Source organism: Lates calcarifer, linkage group LG1 (genome assembly GCF_001640805.2).
Source record: "Lates calcarifer isolate ASB-BC8 linkage group LG1, TLL_Latcal_v3, whole genome shotgun sequence".
In the NCBI taxonomy this organism is placed as follows: Eukaryota; Metazoa; Chordata; class Actinopteri; family Centropomidae; genus Lates; species Lates calcarifer.
The window spans coordinates 2,505,193-2,526,629 of record NC_066833.1 but is presented as its reverse complement, the minus strand read 5'-3'; the positions used below and the strand labels follow the sequence as shown (position 1 = coordinate 2,526,629).

General features: G+C 39.6%; 2 long non-coding RNA genes across 2 annotated transcripts; both read right to left on the bottom strand.

Moving 5' to 3' along the window:
* Window positions 1–3,542: 3,542 nt before the first annotated feature.
* LOC108897624 (uncharacterized) lies at window positions 3,543–6,399 on the bottom strand. The gene is made up of 2 exons (XR_001963329.2): window positions 5,454–6,399; window positions 3,543–5,185 (listed from the first exon to the last, which is right to left on the bottom strand). It is a non-coding gene; the product is annotated as an uncharacterized LOC108897624 (long non-coding RNA).
* A 10,779-nt stretch (window positions 6,400–17,178) lies between these two features.
* Window positions 17,179–21,223, bottom strand: LOC127143232 (uncharacterized). The gene is made up of 4 exons (XR_007814516.1): window positions 21,169–21,223; window positions 19,174–20,133; window positions 18,011–18,166; window positions 17,179–17,260 (listed from the first exon to the last, which is right to left on the bottom strand). It is a non-coding gene; the product is annotated as an uncharacterized LOC127143232 (long non-coding RNA).
* Between the last annotated feature and the right edge of the window lie 214 nt (window positions 21,224–21,437).

Here is a 21,437-nt window from a genome sequence, read left to right as displayed (position 1 = left end):
TTTAGACGTTCATCTGATTCATTTAGACGTTCAACAAGTTCATTTAGACGTTCATCTGGTTCATTTAGACGTTCAACAAGTTCATTTAGACGTTCAACAAGTTCATTTAGACGTTCAACAAGTTCATTTAGACGTTCATCTGGTTCATTTAGACGTTCATCTGGTTCATTTAGACGTTCAACAAGTTCATTTAGACGTTCATCTGGTTCATCTAGACGTTCATCTGGTTCATTTAGACGTTCAACAAGTTCATTTAGACGTTCATCTGATTCATTTAGACGTTCAACAAGTTCATTTAGACGTTCATCTGGTTCATTTAGACGTTCATCTGGTTCATCTAGACGTTCATCTGGTTCATTTAGACGTTCATCTGGTTCATCTAGACGTTCATCTGGTTCATTTACGGGCTCATTTGTTGAACACCGTTCTGCTATAATATTTGCAGCTGTGGGGGCTGCATGTCTTTGGACTGTGGGGGTTAGCCGGAGCACCCGGAGAGAACCCACCCAGGCACACGGAGAACATGCAAACTCCATCGTGCTGCCTGTTTCTTTTTCAGTGGTTGTAAAAACTTGTTTTTTTGTTCTTTGTTTGTCCCTCCTTTGGGGGGTTGACTGGTCTCACTTCATTTATTTGTGCAGCCTCTGGTTCACCTGCTGCTTCTTTCAGGGGTCTTTGTTGAACACCGTTCTGCTATAATATTTGCAGCTGTGGGGGCTGCATGTCTTTGGACTGTGGGGGTTAGCCGGAGCACCCGGAGAGAACCCACCCAGGCACACGGAGAACATGCAAACTCCATCGTGCTGCCTGTTTCTTTTTCAGTTGTTGTAAAAACTTGTTTTTTGTTCTTTGTTTTTTTTTTTTGTTTTGTTTTTTTTCTTTTGGGGGGAAGAATGTATGTTATGGAGAGTGTAAACCCAAACTCTTTTTAGTCTAGATGACTAAGCAGTTCAGGCCTTGTAACGAACAGCTCCAATAACTCCAACAACAGCAACTCCTGCTATAAAAGCAGCAGCTCCTGTTGAAATCCCAGAGAACAGTCCATTAGGTGATGGACTGCCATCTTCCTCCTCCACTGACTGATGGTCATAATCAGGTTCTGGGGGGTCATCTTCAGCAATAAGATTCATTGCTGTCAGGGTTTTCCGCACACCTTTGGTCACTAAGTACCCGACACCCCAACCCAAAGCAAAGAATGCCATTTTTAGCTGAATTAGATGAATTTGTTGAAGAAATTTGTAGATGATTGATTATTGATTTTTGTTGATTCCTCAGCTCCCTGTCTTGTATTTGTTCTGTGTCAGTCCACAAGTGAAGGATCGGTTGGTTGACGTGTTCAGTGTTTTCAGGGATACTAACAAGCCTGAAAGGTTTCTATGGTAACTGTAACACTTTGAACCGTCATTCTAACTGTGACGTCATCTGACGGCCCATTCGGTCGAGGACACAGCGACGTCGAACGTGCTGGGATGACGTATTTTTGTAGCCCAACCCGGAAATTAGCCTCACCCTGGTTCCGTTGTGTTTTGGATTATTACCATAAATAAACAGTGACCAACGAAACTTTCTGGTGCTTCCAGGTTTAGTTGATCAGATAATCTTCACAGACGAACACCACTGTTCTGAGGTTTGAAGCCTACACCACGGTCACAGGACGTCAACGTCTCCATCACTAAGCTTCCAACTTGTCATTTCATTTAGCTCTGAGCTAGAGGCTGACATTTTCTCGGGAATCCTGTGGGTCACGTGATTCCCGTGGGATTCCAGCCTGATGGGAATCAATTTCACTACTCATCGCGTGATTGGGACGGAACGGGAATAAGAGTCAACGGGAGCGGCAATAATAATCACAATAGTCGAGTTTAAATGTGTGAAATTAACGCTATGTTATTGTGTTGGCGAAATAAGATATATAAATAATAATCAGGTTTGCCAGCTCTCAATCTCAGGCTCTCGCCCTGCTCGAACAGTTCTCACGCCGAAACCAGGTGAACCAGCCATCGTATTTTGGTTGGTTATCTACCGTGTTGATAGACAGCTGCTCAAACTCACAGCTGGCGAGGACCAGCCAATCACAGCACAGTAGGGCGGGAGTTGCTGCATGACTTGCAAATTATTATCCAAAAGGCCTTCAAGCTAGCCAGTCATAGTCCCATCTAACCTGGCTGAATGAAAGTGACTGTGACAGATATCCATTATGGATTCATTAATGAACGAATCCAGGGACCTTAGACCTTAAGTCTTAGACCAAAGGTCCTGCTCCTTTTCAAGTGTTAGAACCTGGATACTTTTTAAAACCATGATGGTGAATTGAGTACAAATATGTGCCTGTGATTTAGTGCACATCACTCTAGCCAGGTACCACAAAACCTACAGACTGTGCCCAAAACACATGACACGGGAGTGGGATGGAACGGGAGTGATTCTTCTCAGATCCGGACGGGACAGGATTTTTTTTTCTAATTTGACTTGGGACTGGGACAGGACAGGATTATGTTTGTGGGAGTGGGATGGGACAGGAGGGAAAATCCACCCCCGTGTCACCCTATACTCTGAGCTCTTCTATGAAAGCCTTTCTTCTCAGAAAGTTAGTAGAAACACAACAAGGCTGTAAAGGTGGACTGGTGAGTAGATGGGTTTTCAGTTTTCGTGTGCAGTATCATGATGTTGACAACCCGTGTTGAAAATGTCTTGAGCCTGTGTTAAAACCACAGACCTTATTTCAGACATTAAACCAAAGCCACACTGACTTTGGGACGAGGGAACAGGAGGTGCTAACATGCTAATGCACCTCTGAGTTTTAGGACTCATTCCTGCACCGCTCTATTGTTTGGGTGCAGACCAACGTAATAATAATACTAATGACAATAAAATGAGAATAGAAATCAAACCATTCAGGTTTTGTTTAGGCCTGTTTTTAAATGACATTGGACTGGGTTGCGTTATATTTTAGTGATTCCTAACAAAGATATTTCTCTAGTCTTTATGGCTTTTTAGAAATAAAATGTAGAATCAAAAATATTTCGTTACAAAATAAAGATAATAAAGGAAATTTTAAAAACTAAGTATTTAAAAGCATCTATGAAATAGGCCAACAAAAGGAGGCGAACTGGCTTCAGCTGGGCCACTTTTGGCACTCACAGGTTGTCCTTTAGACACTGGCAGGTGTGGTGTCGGACAGAGGTGGCCTGAAATAATCCAGACTTCAGCCACTAGATGTCACTGGTGAACTCTCTATTACACTGTTCATTAAGTGGACAGCGTAGTTTGTCCCTCCCAGGACACCGTAGCAGCCACTTTTTAAATGTTGTTTTGCCCTGCCTGCAAAAACTGTGGAACAATTTCAGAAAAATGTTCCTCAATGGAAAAATGCAAAGACTCTGAAGACTTCACCATCTACAGTGTCTAATTAAAAACACTGCATTGTGTCCCTCTGCCTCTGGGGGAAGTTTGGAGTGATAGCAAGCGGCAACAGGCCAGGGAGCGCTGTGTTAGCAAGATACATATACTGTGGACTGATAGAGAGGAGGCCACACCTCACCTTTCACAGGCCACAGCTCCTTTATTACTGAGCACAATTTCATTCACTTCATCACATCATCTCCCAGTCCTAAATAAGTGCTAATATTATTAAAAGCTAAATATGCCACACATTAAATCAATAAAGCTATAACCAAAACTACATATAGTTACATAAAACATTCTCTCCAAAAGAAAACAAGACGGCATGAATTCAAAACACTTTAGCATACATTCAACATAAACAAAAACTGGTTTACTCAAATTACAGATTCTAAACTAATACTAATAAAAATAATCACACTAATAATCCAGAGGAACTCATTCAGTTGCACTAATTTCTACTGACTCTAATACAATAACACATACCATCCTGCTAGCAAAAAAAAAAAAGAGCAGAAAGAATTTTCTGACTGTGTCTTTGTTCATTTTCAGTTAGTAAACACAGCAGAGCTGAGAGAGCAACAACACAGACCAAAGTGAAAGATACAACCTGTTTGATTAAGACCAGGCACAACAGGCTCCGGTCAAGTTTGATATATTTAGCTTCTATAACATGTCGTCTTTCAGATTAGTGGAAAGAAAACATCCAACACACACATTCAGGTGTTTATTTAACCACAGTTTGTCTGTTTGAATCTGTAGGCTTCAATTACAACTCAAATCTTTAAAGGACGTTTTGTCAAAATGAGTTTTTCTCACACTCCTCCTCCTCAGTAAAACTTAGATTCAGCTAACTCTCCAGTTGTGTTAAACCAGGGGTCAGCAACCTTTTTGACTCAGAGCTACTTCAAGGATAGCGAGTAGTAAGAAGGGCTACCAGTTTGATATAAACTTCTGGAAGAACTTAAAGTTGCATGGTTTACCTTTAATGATGATATTATCATCATTATTATTAATAATAAATATTCATATACTGAATGTGAAGACACTGTCAGATCACGTTAATACAACGGGAGGAAACACAGAAACATTTCAACATGCAACACTTTTTTAATTTCCATTCATTTCAATGCATTTCGTTTCATTTTCAAATGATCAGTTTTGTAACATTTTTTTTAGGAAATCATCATGTCTCATTTGTACTAACCACTACCTCTGTAACAGTTTTTAACAATTCATGAACTATGACCGATGTTTGTACAGACTGTCAGTTGTGTAAGATGAAAAATTTTAAATAAATCCCATCACATTTCATACTCATCAACACATCTGTTACACTTCATGAACAAATTTGTCACATTTTTTTTAAAACAATATTTGAGTTTAGTTTTGCCGTGGTGTTTCGCTGAAAACATGTTATCTCTTTCTTTGTCTGTAAATGTCTGTTAGTCTGTCTGTTAGTGGGAAGCCTGGCACTGCATGCGGTTCACCAGTGTACTGTAATCTGGGATATAACCTGACACTGCAACTCTGAGTGAGTCTTGCAGATGTTCATCAGTAAGGTGCATTCTGTGCTTGTTTTTGATGAAGTTCATGTCAGGAAAGGCTGATTCACAGAGATAGGTTGAACCTAAAAGGCAGGCAACCTTCATAGCTGCTGTGCATACACCTTTGTACTTTTCTGTGTCCACAAGGCACCGGTAGTCTGGTGCACCCTGGTGGGCTTTGAGGTGGAGGTCATTTTGCAACGTTACAATTTCAATCTCCACCTGTCCAGCAGTGCCTGCATGAAAGGATTGGAAATGAATGACACGCATGGCTTACGTTGATCAAAGTCACAAAACCTGTTCTCAAACTCTTGCTCAGTCTGTTTATGACTTGAGAGTACTTTTCTGCAACTTTGTCTAAAGCCGCAGATGCAGAAACATTGTCTTTCAGCACAGACTGCACAGGAGGAAAGTGCAGCACTTTTTTCTCTGTAAATGCAGAGAAAATGTTCATCTTAGCTTTAAATACATTTACAGCACTTATCATGTCAGCAGCAGTCTTACCTTTGTCTTGCAGCTCACAGTTCAAATGGTTCAGTTGTGTGTAGTGGTAGTGCGCTGCCAGGTGTGTAGTTAGCATGGTAGCTTTTGTGACACGTACTGAAGTGTCTCTCCACATTGTGCCACAGTCGCCCCGCTAATGAGACACACACAGTTTTCTTTAACAGTCGTAAAAAAACTGTTCCTCCCAATCATTGTGAAAATGATAAGTGTTCTTTCTTTTTCTGCCATGTTTTCAGGGGTAGAAAATTCACCCAGCTCCCCGTGCTAGCTGCGCCCGCTAGCTTATCTCAGCAGAGTGAGAGGTTTGTCATGCGCACAACATTGAACTTTGACCCAGGCAAGGTCAGAGTTCATGTAGTTTTTATTTTTTTATTTTCAGTATTGTCATTTTCAAATCTACATCTATGCAAGAATAAAAAAGAACAGCAACGCAATTAAATACATTTTATACGGAGCTCCTTGGCGATTAGTGCTATTTTTAGAACATGCCCTGCGGGCGAGTCATGTGGTCCCTGGGCGACCTGGTGCCCGCAGGCACAGTGTTACTGTGTCACATACGTGTTACTCCTGAAGTAACATTTCTGACACGTCTCGTGTCTCTGTGTTTTTCCCTCATTAGCACGCGACTGGTTTTGTTGTTGTTTTGTTGTGTTTTTAGACACAGGCTGAAAAACTACAAACTTCACAGTAAACTGAGACTTCAGCTCCTCAGTGCAGAGTGGAAACTAACAGAGCTGGATCATCACCTTTTTACTGGAGAATCAATCAAAGTTCACTCATAGAAATGCTAGTTTGAACCATTTTTGTTGTTGTGGTCGTTGCCTTTTCCAAAATTGCTCCCAGTATTTTCCAGATTCAGTGTTATTGTAGCTGTTGAGTTGTTGGTTGACTTTAGATAAAGGAGCAGAACTCAAAGCTGAACACAGTTTATCTGAAGAAAAGGAATTTCACCTGATCACAGCCCGAAATATTTTGTTTCTGAGTTTGGTCCAAATAAATTTGCTCTTTGCATCAAGAGAAAAACATGAGTGGCTCTTAGTTCATTAGTGTTGGCTGTTTTGTAACTTGGTCAATGTTTCACTTGGTGTCCGTTTTTGTCTTCCCTTTTAATGGGGAGGCCACAAAGCCTTCTGGGAAATGTAAGAAATGACTTGACTGATGGAGATCATTTTTTCTATCTTTATTTATTCATAAAAACCATCAGTCAGCAGCAGTGTATGGGAAGACATCACCAAATATATACCAAATATGGCACATTTTCATCTGATATTACAAAGATAAAGTACCTCGCAATTCATAGTACTCCATTATACTGCTGTAAAAACTGTTACATTTATATTTAAAACACACAAAATGACTGTAAATTAAACTGGGATTTGCTACCTTCTGCAACATCTTTATTTTTCCCTAAGTTTTATTCTGTGCATGGGGAATAACTGTTGAGGCATATTCCAGCATTTGTTAAAGTAACAGAAGAGGCGGCCAAGTTTGCTTGAAATACAGCAGTGACCCATGTTGTGATGCTGCCTGTTTTTATTGTCCTTTTATTGTTGGCAGACAGACTGTTTTGAAAAAGTGAACTCAGTATGGAGAAATGTGGGTTACCTGTTGTAAAAACCTGTACTGCTTTCAAAGATCAAAAATGACCAACAAATTATGTAAAATGACGGCAACAAAATTTATTTGGATTAAAGATTAATAGCACTTATCTCAGGGATCCTAAAGTACCCACCATGAGCAGGCTCTTGGCGACAGTAGAAAGATAAGAGAACATAGCAATTTATTGCAATTGAGTTTTATTTGTTTGATGAGGAAATTATCGAAGGCGTGGTGGTCCATGTGCATAACGCCATGCAAAATACCCAAGGATGCCCCACCTCTCTTCCTGTAGAATGTGTGCTGAATACTGGTAAAGCACCTCATACCAACCATAAGAGAGGGAGGATCTTAGAGCACGGTGGATGTGATACAAAGCTCTTGCTAGACCTGCCAAAGCAGCTTCTTGGGCCCTGGGACTGACAGCTACAATTCCAACGCTGACTCCTACAACAGCAGCACCTGCTGCAGCTGCCACATAAATTCTGTTTAATTGTCCATGATTTGGAGCAGCTGGGGGGTTGACTGGTCTCACTTCATTTATTTGTGCAGCCTCTGGTTCACCTGCTGGTTCTTCCAGAGGTCTTTGTTGAACATTCTCCTCTCTTTGTTCCTCAGCTGCTATATTTGTAGCTATGGAGGCTCTCCGCACAGCTGTGATGACCAAATGACCAGCACACCAACCCAGAAGAAAGACTGCAGGTTCATCTGCTGGTTCATTTAGACGTTCATCTGGTTCATTTAGACGTTCAACAAGTTCATTTAGACGTTCATCTGATTCATTTAGACGTTCAACAAGTTCATTTAGACGTTCATCTGGTTCATTTAGACGTTCAACAAGTTCATTTAGACGTTCAACAAGTTCATTTAGACGTTCAACAAGTTCATTTAGACGTTCATCTGGTTCATCTAGACGTTCATCTGGTTCATTTAGACGTTCATCTGGTTCATTTAGACGTTCATCTGGTTCATTTACAGGCTCATTTACTGGTTCTTCCTGCAGTCTTAGTTGAACACCATTCTCCTCTCTTTCTTCCTCAGCAGTTATAATATTGGCAGCTGTGAGGGCTCTCCGCACCCCTGTGGTGACTAAATAACCAAGCCCCCAACCCAAAGCAAAGAATGCCATTTTGTGCGTGAGATGAATTTGTTAAAAAATGTGTAGATTGTTAAGTCAATATCTACACTGGTGTTCAATTAGCTAATGAAACATCTATATCTCTTCCTGATCGACCATAGAGTGTGTGAAAGGAACTCTGTGCCCTTTATTGGGTCAGTGTTTGTCTAATTGAGGGAAATTGTGAGTATTTGCGGAGGTGGAAGTTCCGGGGTGGTGTAGTCAGGCTATATCCTTAAATCTTAGACCGAAGGTCCTGCTCCTTTTCAAGTGTTAGAACCTGGATACTTTTTAAAACCATGGTGGTGAATTGAGTACAAATATGTGCCCGTGATTTACTGCACATCACTCTAGCAAGGTTGATTCCTCGGCTCCCTGTCTTGTATTTGTTCTGTGTCAGTCCACAAGTGAAGGATCGGTTGGTTGACGTGTTCAGTGGTCTCAGGGATACTAACAAGGCTTGGTTTCTATGGTAACTGTGACACTTTGAAGCGTCATTTTAACTGTGACGTCATCTGACGGCCCATTCGGTCGAGGACGCAGCGACGTCGAACGTGACTGCTTTTTTTTTTTTTTTTTTTAATCTTGGCTCAGTGAGTGTTTAATCCCATTTTATGAATTAAATAACGTGTGAAATTAGCTAGATAACATTTTTTTTATTAATAAGCAATTGAAAATACAAATTCTCAAAGAGGACAAAAACAATATTACACTTGACAAATCAGTGCAGTATAAAAGTGCAAAGTATAACATTAGGGGATTCATGGAGCAAAAAGAACAGAACAAAACAAAAGATAAACAACACCAAAACAGTATCAGATAAGATAAGGTGCGAAAAATGAAAAAATGCATTTTAACAGGCATTTAAATTGAACACAAAATGGAGCAGAGAGGCAATAAAATAAAATAAAAATTAGTTATAATTTAGAATAGCAGAAGACGGGCAAAATCTAGGCTTAATTTCATGGCATATTTACTTGTCATCTTTTTAAGTGATGAAAAGAACAACTTGAAGTCATTCATAAATCCAAGGAAGGCTGGCTTAGAGTTCCTCCATTTAACACAATGGATATGATGTTTACCCAACAGTATTATGATGTTAATAGTGTCTCACATAAATAAGGCTAGATGATCCACATAAAAAAATAATATGACATAATTCAAAATGTGGCACATCATTACACAAATCCAGTTTTTTATATCACGCCAAAAACATTGTGTAATAGGACATAGAAAAAAGAACAAATGTTCCAGAGTTTCATCTTCATCACTACAAAAACAACACTGATCCACCTTGAAACCAAATCTTTTTTTGAGGAATTCCGCCACAGGATAAATTTTGTTTAAGATTTTAAAGTGTGTTTCCTTAACTTTAGGTAAAATGGTCCATTTGATAAATTTCAAGTATGCTTTGTCTAGTAACAGAATTAGATCCCTGCCAAATAAACCCTCTGTCATAATCAACATGAAACATTTTGGCTTTCAAGCAACTACTAATAACTTTATTATTACATTTTTTATCAATCAGATTACATTGCCCTATCAATGAATTCGGTAGTACTGATGAGGAATTATTATACATCATAAAATGTTTAATCAAAGTGAACCAGAGGCAGCAGGATCAGTTTACATAGTTTATTATATTCTCTTTGAGAACAATTTAAATTATATTTTTCAGTAAACGTGACGGCTACACTGTATATAAAAAGGGACGTCGTTTCCGGGTCTGAAAAATGAAGCCAAGGCTTCTGTATTCTATTGATTGGCCAGCAGGAGGCGACACGTGTGGTTGCAAAAAGAAGTCTGTGATAAAATGGCCCTCCTTCTCACTTGATTTAATACCTCAGTAAACATTGTCCTGATGAGTTTATGGTCTCAATCGCTAGATGTCAGTCTTCTTCAATACAGCATGATGTTGATTTTGTAAATGACGGCCGCATTTAGAGGACAACAGACGATAAAGCAGGGTATGCTTTAGTGCGTGGTACTGTATGATTGACAGCTGTCAATCATGACAGAGGACAGAGCGGTTCGTCTCGGAGCTGTTATCTGGTGAACTGATAGCAGAGTTCATGTTAACATTGTGCTCGCCTGAAAATGTTTCATGTGGCTTTCGGTTGTACTAATAGACTCCAATGAGACGGCTCTTCATCTCTTGGTAAGTACATTTTGTTTTAAGCCTGTGTTTCTCCAAAATTAGCATCCCGCTCACACAGTTACGGGAATTATGGATGCACCTTGCTAATGTTACACGTACCGGCTGGCACTGAGTAAACAGATGCTGATTCTGCAAACAGGTGAAATAAGTGAGACAGGGCAACTTCACTTCTGACCATTTCAGCCTCGCTCAGCAGAATCAACTAACCAAGCTAACTAGCTCATGCTAGCGTTAGCGGATAACTTTGCGTTTATACTATACTATCAGTTCGTGGCATCGCCAGGCTGACTACCTGTGTTAACCACAGACTGTGGGAGTATTAAGACAGCGCCCGATAAAAAGTATGTTAAACCAATATTAAGCTAACTGCATTTGTTTTATACCTCTGGCAAACAAACAAAGTGCACTGTTCCAGTGTAATGCACTGCATTAAAGCACGTTAATAAAACTGTGTGGTTCAGGTTAACATGATGTTTAGATAATTTACATGTGGTTAAAACGGTGTCATCAATTGTTCACGATATGACGAGGAGAGTCATGAATCATAAACACGTTAGGATCTCTGTTGTACATGATAGTCCTCAAATGAAGCAGACATTTAGGCCCCTGACAGCGGGCTCATGTATGTGATTCATTGTGATCCACCATGTCTTAACTAAAGTGTTTGTCTTTTATTGTAATTCAAAGGTATCCACACTGTGAAAACTGAATGACTGTACCAACAGAAGGAGCAACCTCACGGAGCAGTGTATTTGATGCCATTCATCTGGCCTTAGAGAAGAGAGACTGCATCAACAACATCCTTAGTTCTCACATGATGGGTCCACTGCAGCAGTCAAAAGTCAGCTAGAAACGCAATCAGGACCCACCTTTGTAACTTGTGATCAGTTTGTTGTATTACATTTTAAATAAACTTACTGTGATAATGGTACAGAGTGCATTTTTCATTACTTACATTTCACTGTTCACTGTTTCACTAACAGGACACTTTGGTGAATCTGTGTTTTCAGTGTCATTAAAATGGATCAGTACATAAGACAATTATGGGGACAGAACAAAGTAATATCTGTCATTTGATCTTCATTAATAGCTTTATTACGAGTGGAGAAGTACATTAATTCAGCAACACCAGACAGATGAATGTAATAAATAAACAAACTAAATAATGTAGTGCACAATTTACAGTTAACCCTAACGGGGTGAGTGGGGTCCTGTCTGTGAGGGTGAGTAGTGTTGAGCCGATGGTACGCTCGCCCTCAGCTGGTGAACCACATGGTGCAGCAGTAGGTCAGGAGGCTCTCTGTAGCTGACTGATAGAAGTTGGTCAGCAGGTGGTGAGGGAGGTGAGCTCTCATTAGATGAGTTCCATACTATTATCTGGACACTACATTATTCCAGAAAATTTCCTTACAACCTTAGCTAGCTGATATCATTGACAACCTACTGTAACTTAGCAATCGCAAAGTTAGGTAACGTATACTTAACTTAAACAACGTAACTACATTTTTAACACAGCGATAAAATTTACATCAAATTATGGAAGCTAACTTGGCGACATAGCATGGCGAAGCTGTGAAACCGGTGCTGTCAGGTTGCCGGTGTTTTTGGTTGCAAAAATACCAAGATGGCGAAAGGCAATTTCCAAAGTCGAAGCTTCAAAACGGCAGTTCACAAACCAATGGTTGACGTCACCGTGGCTACGTCCATCTTTATATACAGTCTATGGTCTCACCTCATGTATTTGTGCAGCCTCTGATTCATCTCCTGGTTCTTTCAGGGTCTTTGTTGAACACCATTCTCCTCTCTTTCTTCTTGAGGTACAGCTGTGAGGGATCTCCAAACACCTGTAGTGACCAAATAACCAAGCCCTCAACCCAGAAGAACTGCCATTTTAGCATAGGACGAGTTTGTTTTTTAAACTTTATTAACAACATTAACACAACACGTGTAATAGTAAAATAAATAAATAAAGGAAAAAAAGGGGAAAAAAAAGAATCAAAGCCAACAGCTAAACAAATGAACAAATATACAACGCCAGGGGTTATGGACAGAACACAAGTATGTGTTTTTGTTTTGTTTTTTTTACACACACACACACACACACACACACACACATATATATATATATGTGTAAAAAAAAAATAAAAACTACATTAAGATGACAAAACTACATTAAAGCTGCGAGCAGCGTTGAACGGGCCCTCGCACCCGGCGCCCGTCGGGGGAGCGGCGACCGCGGGACCCCGGCAACCGCGGGGTCAACGCAGGTCGAGGGCACACGCTGGCGTAACAGTTCACACTTTCGAGATGTAAAAATTTAAAATAAAAGCTTTTATGCTAATTATTTTCTGTGATAATATTTTTCAGAGCTCATCATCTGAAAAATATTATCACGCTCAGCTTTGGCCAAGGGGAGACATATGGGAGAAGATGAGTAGGAAATAATAATACAATACAATAAGGAAGATGCTGTAAGAAACCTGAATTTGTGGCAACAAAAAATTTAAAATAAAAGCTTTTATGCTAATTATTTTCTGTGATAATATTTTTCAGAGCTCATCATCTGTGACAGCTCTTGGCTCTCTTGACTGTGACCTCCCTGTGGCAGCTTCTCACAGACTCAATCAACTCCTCTTCCCCTCCCCCCTCACACACACACACACACACACACACACACACACACACAGAGACCCCCTTCCAAAAACCCATCAGAGTAATACAATGGCTCCATCTATAGGATAAAGCAGTAAATCACGCCCCAAGATTTCAGTGTTGTATGAAAGATTGGAGATGTTCAACTTTGACAGGCCAGAACAGGCACACGCTTCGACCAAAACTCACAATTTTCGGAGCCAGTCTTCCGTAGGTCCTTAAGTCTGTCCTGACAACATTTGAAGTGAATCTGGTCACCCGTCTAGAAACTGGACATCACACTATAAAATATGTCATTTCCTGCTATAAATAGGTGGCGCTACAACAATTGTATGAATATTGACATATGGATGTGTGCAGATAGGTACCATTAACATTCCTGTAAAGTTTGATGCAGTTTGGACAAAGTATGGCCGAAATAAAGCAAATTTAAAGCAACTTCCTGTTTCGTGGCGAGTGATCGAACTTTGAGGGGCCATAACTTCCACGCCCTTCAATGGAAACTCAAAACTTCCGCAATTTAACTTCGTCTATGGCTTAATAACATTTTATCAAATTTTGAAGTCAATCGGATAATGCGTCTAGGACAAGTTCGCGTTCAAGCGACCCCTGGAAATGGCCAAAAATGTCACCTTCCGGTCAAAATAAAAATACTTTCTGTTGGGTTTAGAATATGGCTCCAAGAGACTTTTTGGTGCGTCATGGGATGTTACATATGTGTGTAGATTTTCAGATTTTTAGGCGCAACGGGCTTGAGGGGCTGTTCCGTTTAAAAATGTAGGTGGCGCTACTGAGGCCATTTTGCCACGCCCATGCTCAAGACCCCTAAATACTTAAATTTTTCGCCATGCCTGATGCGTCTGCAAATTTTCATGAGTTTTCACGCATGTTTAGGCCCTCAAAAACGTGATTTAGGAGGCGGGAAAAAAAGAAAAAAAATAATAACAACAAAAAAACCGAACGAAAACAAGAGGGTCCTTGCAACTCGTTGCATGGCCCCGTTGGGCCCATGCAACTCGTTGCTCGGGCCCTAATTACATTTGGAGCTCAAATTCAATGTTTTTCCAGCTTTGCTGTTACAATAGGTAGCTATTGTTTTAACATAGGACTCCACTTCTTCTTTAAAGATTTGAAAAGAGGGTTTCATTTTTAATACCTTACATTTATGGATGTAAAATGTGGCCAGCAATATCATAAGATTAAAAAGAAAAAAAAATCATTCTCTAAATCTTTTTATAGTTTGTAAAACCAAATAATACATCATTCAAACAAAGTACAAAAGCATCATAAACATAATCCAAAATAAAACGGATGAGTTTGTTGAAAGATGTGTAGACGTCACGTTCAACGTCGCTGTGTCCTCGATCGAATGGGTCATCAGATGATGTCACAGAATGACGGTATCACTAACTACTACGAGCTTGGGTTTACAGTCTCCATAAAATACAGTACCAATACACACACAAACACATACAGAAGATACCAACACAAACCAGACCTGGTCAAAATACCACAAAGACTGAAGTTCATATCACCAAAATTAATTAATTTGATTTGAATTTGATTAATTAATTAATTTGATCCCAGACAAGCCTCCAGTCACAGCCCAGCTCAGGGCTGGCCAACAAACAACATATCAACTCATCCCCCACATTTTCTGTTGTGGACAGAAACAAAAGAAAAACAAAAGGAGCAGAGGAAACAACAATCTACACTACAAACATCATCTCGTGCAAAAAAAAAAGGCATTCTTTGCTTTGGGTTGGGCTGCTGGATATTTAGTGACCAAAGCTGAGCAGTGAACCCTGACAGCAATGAATGTTATTACTGAAGATGACCCCCCAGAACCAGATTCTGATCATCAATCAGTGGAGGAGGAAGATGGCAGTCCATCACCAACTAATGGACTGTTTCCAGACGTATTGAAGACATGTCTGCTGACATTGAAAAAATAGTTTTTGGAAAAGTTGTGCATTAGTGCGAAATTTGCATTGCAAATCGACGAATCTATGGATATCAGTGGATATGCACAACTTATGGCAAATGTGTGTTTTGTAGATGGAGACATCATCAGAGAAAACTTTCTGTTTTGCAAGGAATTGCCAGAAAGAACAACACGAGAGGAAATTTTTTGAGATGTGTCAGAGTACCTTGAACAAGGAGGACTGAAGTGGCAGAACTGTGTGTTTGCACCGATGGAGCAGCTGCCATGCTCGGGCACACCAAAGGATTTGTAAACAGAGTGAAAGAGCAAAATCCAGATGTCATTGCGACGCATTGTTTTCCTCACCGGGAAGCACTCGTTGCCAAGACATTGCCGGCAGACCTAGCTGCTGTACTGGAAAATGCTATGCGCATGATAAACTTTGTGAAGACGAGACCTGTAAAAAGTCACATGTTCGCATCACTGTGTGAGGAAATGGGAGCGCAACATAAAGTGTTACTGCTCCACATGGAGGTCCAGTGGCTGTCCTGTGGCAAAGTTTTAGCCTGTGTGTATGAGCTGCGGGAGGAACTTAAAGTGTTTCTGACAAATGAGAAGTATGATGAGTTTTTCATTATATTTCAATAAATATACTTTTTGTGACATTTTTGTTTGGTGGTGTGCCTTGTGATTTTTCTAATGTAAAATATGTGCCGTGGCTCAAAAAGGTTGGGAAACACTAGACGACTACTACAAGCTTGGGTTTACAGTCTCCATATACTAAAATACTGCTGCAAAAGAAAAAAAAGCAAAAAACAAAACAATACAGTAAGCACCAAAATAGTGTTCAACAAAGACCCCTGAAAGAACAAGGAGATATATAATACATGTGACGGACAAGCCACTACACTTTGCTTTGAAGCAGCCTGTTGCAAAGTCTGTGTACTTTGGCAGAACAACTTCCACTACCAATGCCCATGAAAACTTTTTGTATGAGCTCAAATGTATATTTCAGTCCTTTGGGATGGTCTATGTTAGGCAGTAAAGAAGACCCATCAGTGTAGCAAAGGCATTAGAAATATTTCTTAGCTCATGCAGAACGATGTGCTCCTCCAGAATAACAGCAACGTCGATGATCTCTTTTGCTAGCAACTCCTCTTTGCTTCCACGTTCCTCTGCAACAATGAGAAGGCCAACATCCACTCCTTTTGTAGCCTCCTCTGGTGAACTGGAAGTCTAAAGAACATAAAGAATTCAGTAATTAAGCATGTATCGTCACTATTATGAGTCCTACTGTAATTATTATTTGTTTCATGATTAGTCTGATTTTTCTTTATGTGAACCTGCATTGTGCTATGCTCTCTTTCCTCCTGCCCTGATTTGACTTGACTGTACCTAACTTTTATCACACTATGTTGGGAAAGACACAATGACAACAAAGGCAACACCACAAAGGAAACCCCAAATGACAAGGAGCCATTTAACCTAAATAGTAAAATCCTACTTCAACATCAGTATTAATTCAATGTAATTTAACTTTGTTCCCAAAATCAGAACAATGGAGATGTACATTGAAACACATGCCCGCCTAGTTTCGTACTTGGCTTTTAGGGAAAAGACCATAATTAGGGCCATGATAAGGCATAATTAGTTTTGTTTGAAAACAAAGTTACTCATATAGTTTTGTAAGTTTATTATGTGTGTATGTTTTGGAAAACAACTGTCAAAAATTCAGAAGTTATAACAGCTGTACTGAAGTGCCATGGATAAGTACAATTAGTGGCATAAATGAATTGTTTTGGTTTTAAAGCCACAAACTTTGTTTTACTTGCGGTGATCCAGATATGATAGACTAAATTTGGAGTAAATGTGTATAAAATGATGCATAAGACATGGGGTCTTAAATCAAATGGCTAACCAAATATCAAAACATAAATCTGAACTTGCCAACAGTATCAAACTAAATTATGGTGCTAGACAATTATCAAATGTTTATTCTGATGCTGTTAAAGGTTTGTTAATATTATATTTGTAAAGATGGCAGAGAAACAAGCTTATGCTTTCAATTATGACTGGAAAAGATTTAAAAATGCACTTTTTTGTTTATGATTCAAGATTTTCTAACATGTACTGAAATATCAACTCAGGAGTAGGTAAGTGCATTACAGTATTAAATGAAAACCATATTAAAATTGTTTAGCTTTTTGTCTTACCTTAACTAATTCATTGTCTTTCAATGTGAAAAACATGCAACATTGAAATCAACTCACTTACACATCTCGCAGGCACAGATTAAATTGAAGGGATCCTCCTTCAGGAAGTCCAAGCAAAGCAGTTGCTCTTCTCTTCTGGTTTGAAGACTAAAACATAAGAACAGAAACGACGACGACAAACTGTGACAAATGTAGCAATTAAAAGCATTATGAGTAGCACTATAATATTATATAAGGCTTGTCTGTAATGCCATGTAAGTCCTGTTGGAAAAGGTAATCAAAACAACGCTATGGTAAAAATCTTAACTGTTAAACGTTATTACTGATGGATGGGGGGAACTGTTTGATTTGATGGGAGGGACAAAAGGGTGGAACTTTATGCTCCCAGTTGCTGGGGCTGGGATTTATCTACAACCACTCATAATTCATCATATAGTCCGCTATATAAGTGGTGAGCATTTAGTATTGATGTCCAAATATCTACTATGAATTATTACAGTATAAATAGTAAACTCAAAATGTCCCATGATTGATTGTAAAATAAACTAGTAAGTGTCCAATCAAGGTTTGCCAACTAATAGCTAACTACTATCATGCAAGGCACAGACTGTGAAAAAAAAATCTGTGCTTGCATGCCAGATAAACAGAATGAGTAGTGTCCAAAAGTGCTTAATTAAAACATTATCGTCTGTATAGACCTCTGTGTATAGTTATGCCAAATAGTGAATTATGTTATTATAATTATAATATAATTATATATTTATTTATGCAGATAAGCTAATGACAGTAACAGCTTTTCAGCACATTAGATTTGAATATGACTGACACCATTTTTACAGGTGGACCAATGTTGATTGATTGTGATTAAAGAATTGGGTAAAATGTGACTATACTTACTTGTACATCAAGGGGCTGAAGCAGGATGTGCAGGTCAGAACTGCTTCTACTTCTAACTCTGTACATTTCCAGCAGCCTTGGGATGTACTTGTCAAGTCCATCAAAGAAAGACTGGTGGAGATCAGTGGAAACCAGCTGCATGAATTCTGCACTAATCTGTATGGAGAAAAACAAATGACTTGTCAATGGTTCCCTTACAACATAAAACATATTGATAAAATACATATATATATACACACAAGTGGAGCCTTGAGCTATATTAATGTAGTCTGCATATATAGCAGCACAGAACATTACAAAATGGAACTACTTTATTCCAGCAAGTGTGCTTTAGGACCATGGAAAGCAATGTTAGTGATGGGTAGTGTAATGGAAGTTAAGTCTTAAGATTTGCTTGGATTCTTCTCTGTAGGTCTGCATTGGGCTAGCTTTACAGGACATAAAAATTTAAAATTCTGCAGTTGGAAAAATTTACCATCAGTAAAAATGCAAATAGATAAAGTTCTGGGAATTAACATACTATTCACCCCAAGTCAGTTTCTTTTCGATCTAACTCCTGAAGGCATGTATACTAGAGACCAAAAGCACTTGTTACATATACTCTTGATGACTGCTAGGAAAATGGTGACAATAAAATGGATGAATCCACAGCCACCTACAGTGGCACAGTGGAAACAGAAGCTGAGGGAGGTGTATGGAATGGAGGCCTTAACTGCTCAATTACAATTAAGGTCTGATGTCTTTGTGAGGAGGTGGCTACCTATAGCAAGATACCTCTCTAACTGAGGGGAACCCCACAGTATGCTGGAATGTCTTAACTGTCCACTTATCTATCTATCTATCTATCTATCTATTTAGTATTTTTCACTCATTAGTACTATTCAGCTTTCTGGGCCCCAAGGTTTTTGTTTGTTTGTTTGTTTTTGTGTTTTGTTTTCTTGTCTTTAGCACTGTCATACATAACTTGTGATGTTGTCAAGGAATGTTTGTGTTTCTCTTTAATAAAAAATAAAGTTAAAAAAAATGCAAATAGAAAAACAAATTCTGAAGTCAACAGAACAGAAAACTAAAATTAAAGTCTCAAAGATTTGAATGACTGCAAATCTTGATGTTTGTAAAGCGGAATTAAATAAAAAAATAAATATTATCTACAAAATAATTACCTGTCTTTCTGAGAACAATGCTGGCCATCTATCTTCAATTTCAGACACAGGAGGCTCATCATCAACAATCTCCTTCCTTAGCAAGCCAAAGGTGCTCTCCATCAGGGAATCAACCATTTTCCAATCTCTTTTCCTTTTCTTCATCTCCTCAGTCAGAGCTATTCTCTCACTTTCAAGGCTGTCTGGAGACCTCTCTTCAGGAATATCTGGCAAGAAGTCGATCTCCGTTTTGCTTTCTTCAGCTTCCTGTTCCCAGTTGATGTGTCTGTTGACTTCTTTCAATTGACTGTAAGCTCTGGACATCCAGTGATGCGGAACTTCTGACAGAGGTTACCCATCTTAAAAGTGAGGCTGAACTTCCAGCAGTACCATTCATGTGAAGAACTCTCAGACAGGGATGCTTTTCAACTAGGGCTTTGGCAACATCCTCAATTTGTTTTGATGTTGGATATGCACTGCACTTGTACATAACACTTGTTACTCTGTCAACTAAGTCTCTCTTCATTGCAGCAGTCACAGCAAGGAGGGAACCATCTTTTTCATAAGCCTCATTTCCTTTTCTGAGCTTCAGTTCAACATCATAAGTGAAAGAGGGTACGACAAAATGGTCAGGCCGGTGCTTGGAACGAGGGGTTGACAGAGAACAAACTGATAATATTGAGGACATACTGGCTGTGTCAGAGGAACTAGTGTCCACTGAGTACACAGAGGAGGGTGTAGTGGGTGGAGCCTTTAGTATTATCTTCAGCCTTGGCCTCTCTGGGGGTAGCTCAGACATGTCAGTCAAGTTGCACAGCTCATTACTGAACTCTGGATCTTGAAACTGGATGTGAATGTCACCCTCTAAACTGAGCTTACTCTTGAGAAAAGTCTTCAATTCATCCACCCTCTCTGGAAGAGTTTCAATCTGAACCCTCTGGGTGTCATCATCCACAAGAATGATGTGAAGCAACATGCTGGCTATTAAACAGAAGAGGAGTACAATTAGAACAAAATAGGTTGGGCTCTAGTCTAGTAGTCTGTTTTATGTCCTGCAGGTTGAACAGAACTAATTCAACACTTTAGATCGCTGATTAACAGACTAGTTTAGTAACATAATCCGCTTGTCAAGTCTGTCGTCACGACCGATGAAAATACTGTTACCAGAGGCCTGTACTACGAAAGGAGTTTAACCTCCTCTGATTTAACTCGGGGTTATCAAGGAAAGTCGGGATTGACAAACTCTGACTGCCTCAATCTGTGTTAAACGGTACTACGGCCCCGGGTAAAATCTATCCACCTTTTTTGTAGTACAGGTTAACCAGAGAACATTTGACAAGTCTCCCTGTCTTTATTGGCGGCCGTGGTTTTATATTGTGTCGTTAGAGTCTCTTTAAATTCCTCTGTAAACCGGCAGAATTAACGTGCGCTCTTCATCTGAGAGATACGGTGCACGCCCGTTTTATGAACGCGCACTAACTCTGATTAAGTTAACACCGACTCAATTTACCGACATCTGAACCACCGTCGTAGTACCGTTTAACACAGACCGAGGCAGTCGAGTTTGTCAACCCCGACTCTCACTGATAACCCCGAGTTAAATCAGAGTAGGTTAAACTCCCTTCGTAGTACAGGCCTCTGGCCTCGGGTCCAACGTCGGTAAATAAGATCCCGTAGTGCTGTCTCCCGCGTTGCTTGAATGGATTTGAGACAGCAAAACCTATGCAATTTTCATCCTAGGTTAGCTAGCTAACGTTAGCACCCGAAGGCGTCAAACTTAATTCGTTTACAAATCAAACTGTACTGCAGCCATCTCCTCCTCTCTTTCCTGTCACAAGGAAAGCGGTAGAATGGGTTGTAAATCGGACTGCGCAAAAAACAAAACAAAAAAACTACAAATTGCTGCCCCAAGGTTTACTTTCACGACCCTTATCTAGTTTACCTGGTCAACATTTAATTTAACAAGAAAATATAAACAACAACAAATATAAACAGGATAAAAAAAATTGTTTTTACCTTGCGAACTCCTAATCCAAAGAGGAAGATTCTTGTGGCTAGTGGTGGTGGACAGCCGTTGCTTATTGTGTGGGGACGCATATGCATTTTCGCAGGGGCAGCGCAAACGTAGTGTATACAACTAAGACATCTATGTTGCCTGAACTAGTCGGATTAAACTGATCAGTTGGGCACAGTTAAACCTGATATTTCAAGTACATCAAACATTTTAGTTCAACTGGAACAGGAAATTCAGGTGAGGTAGCAAAAACCTCAAAGCCTTTCTTACA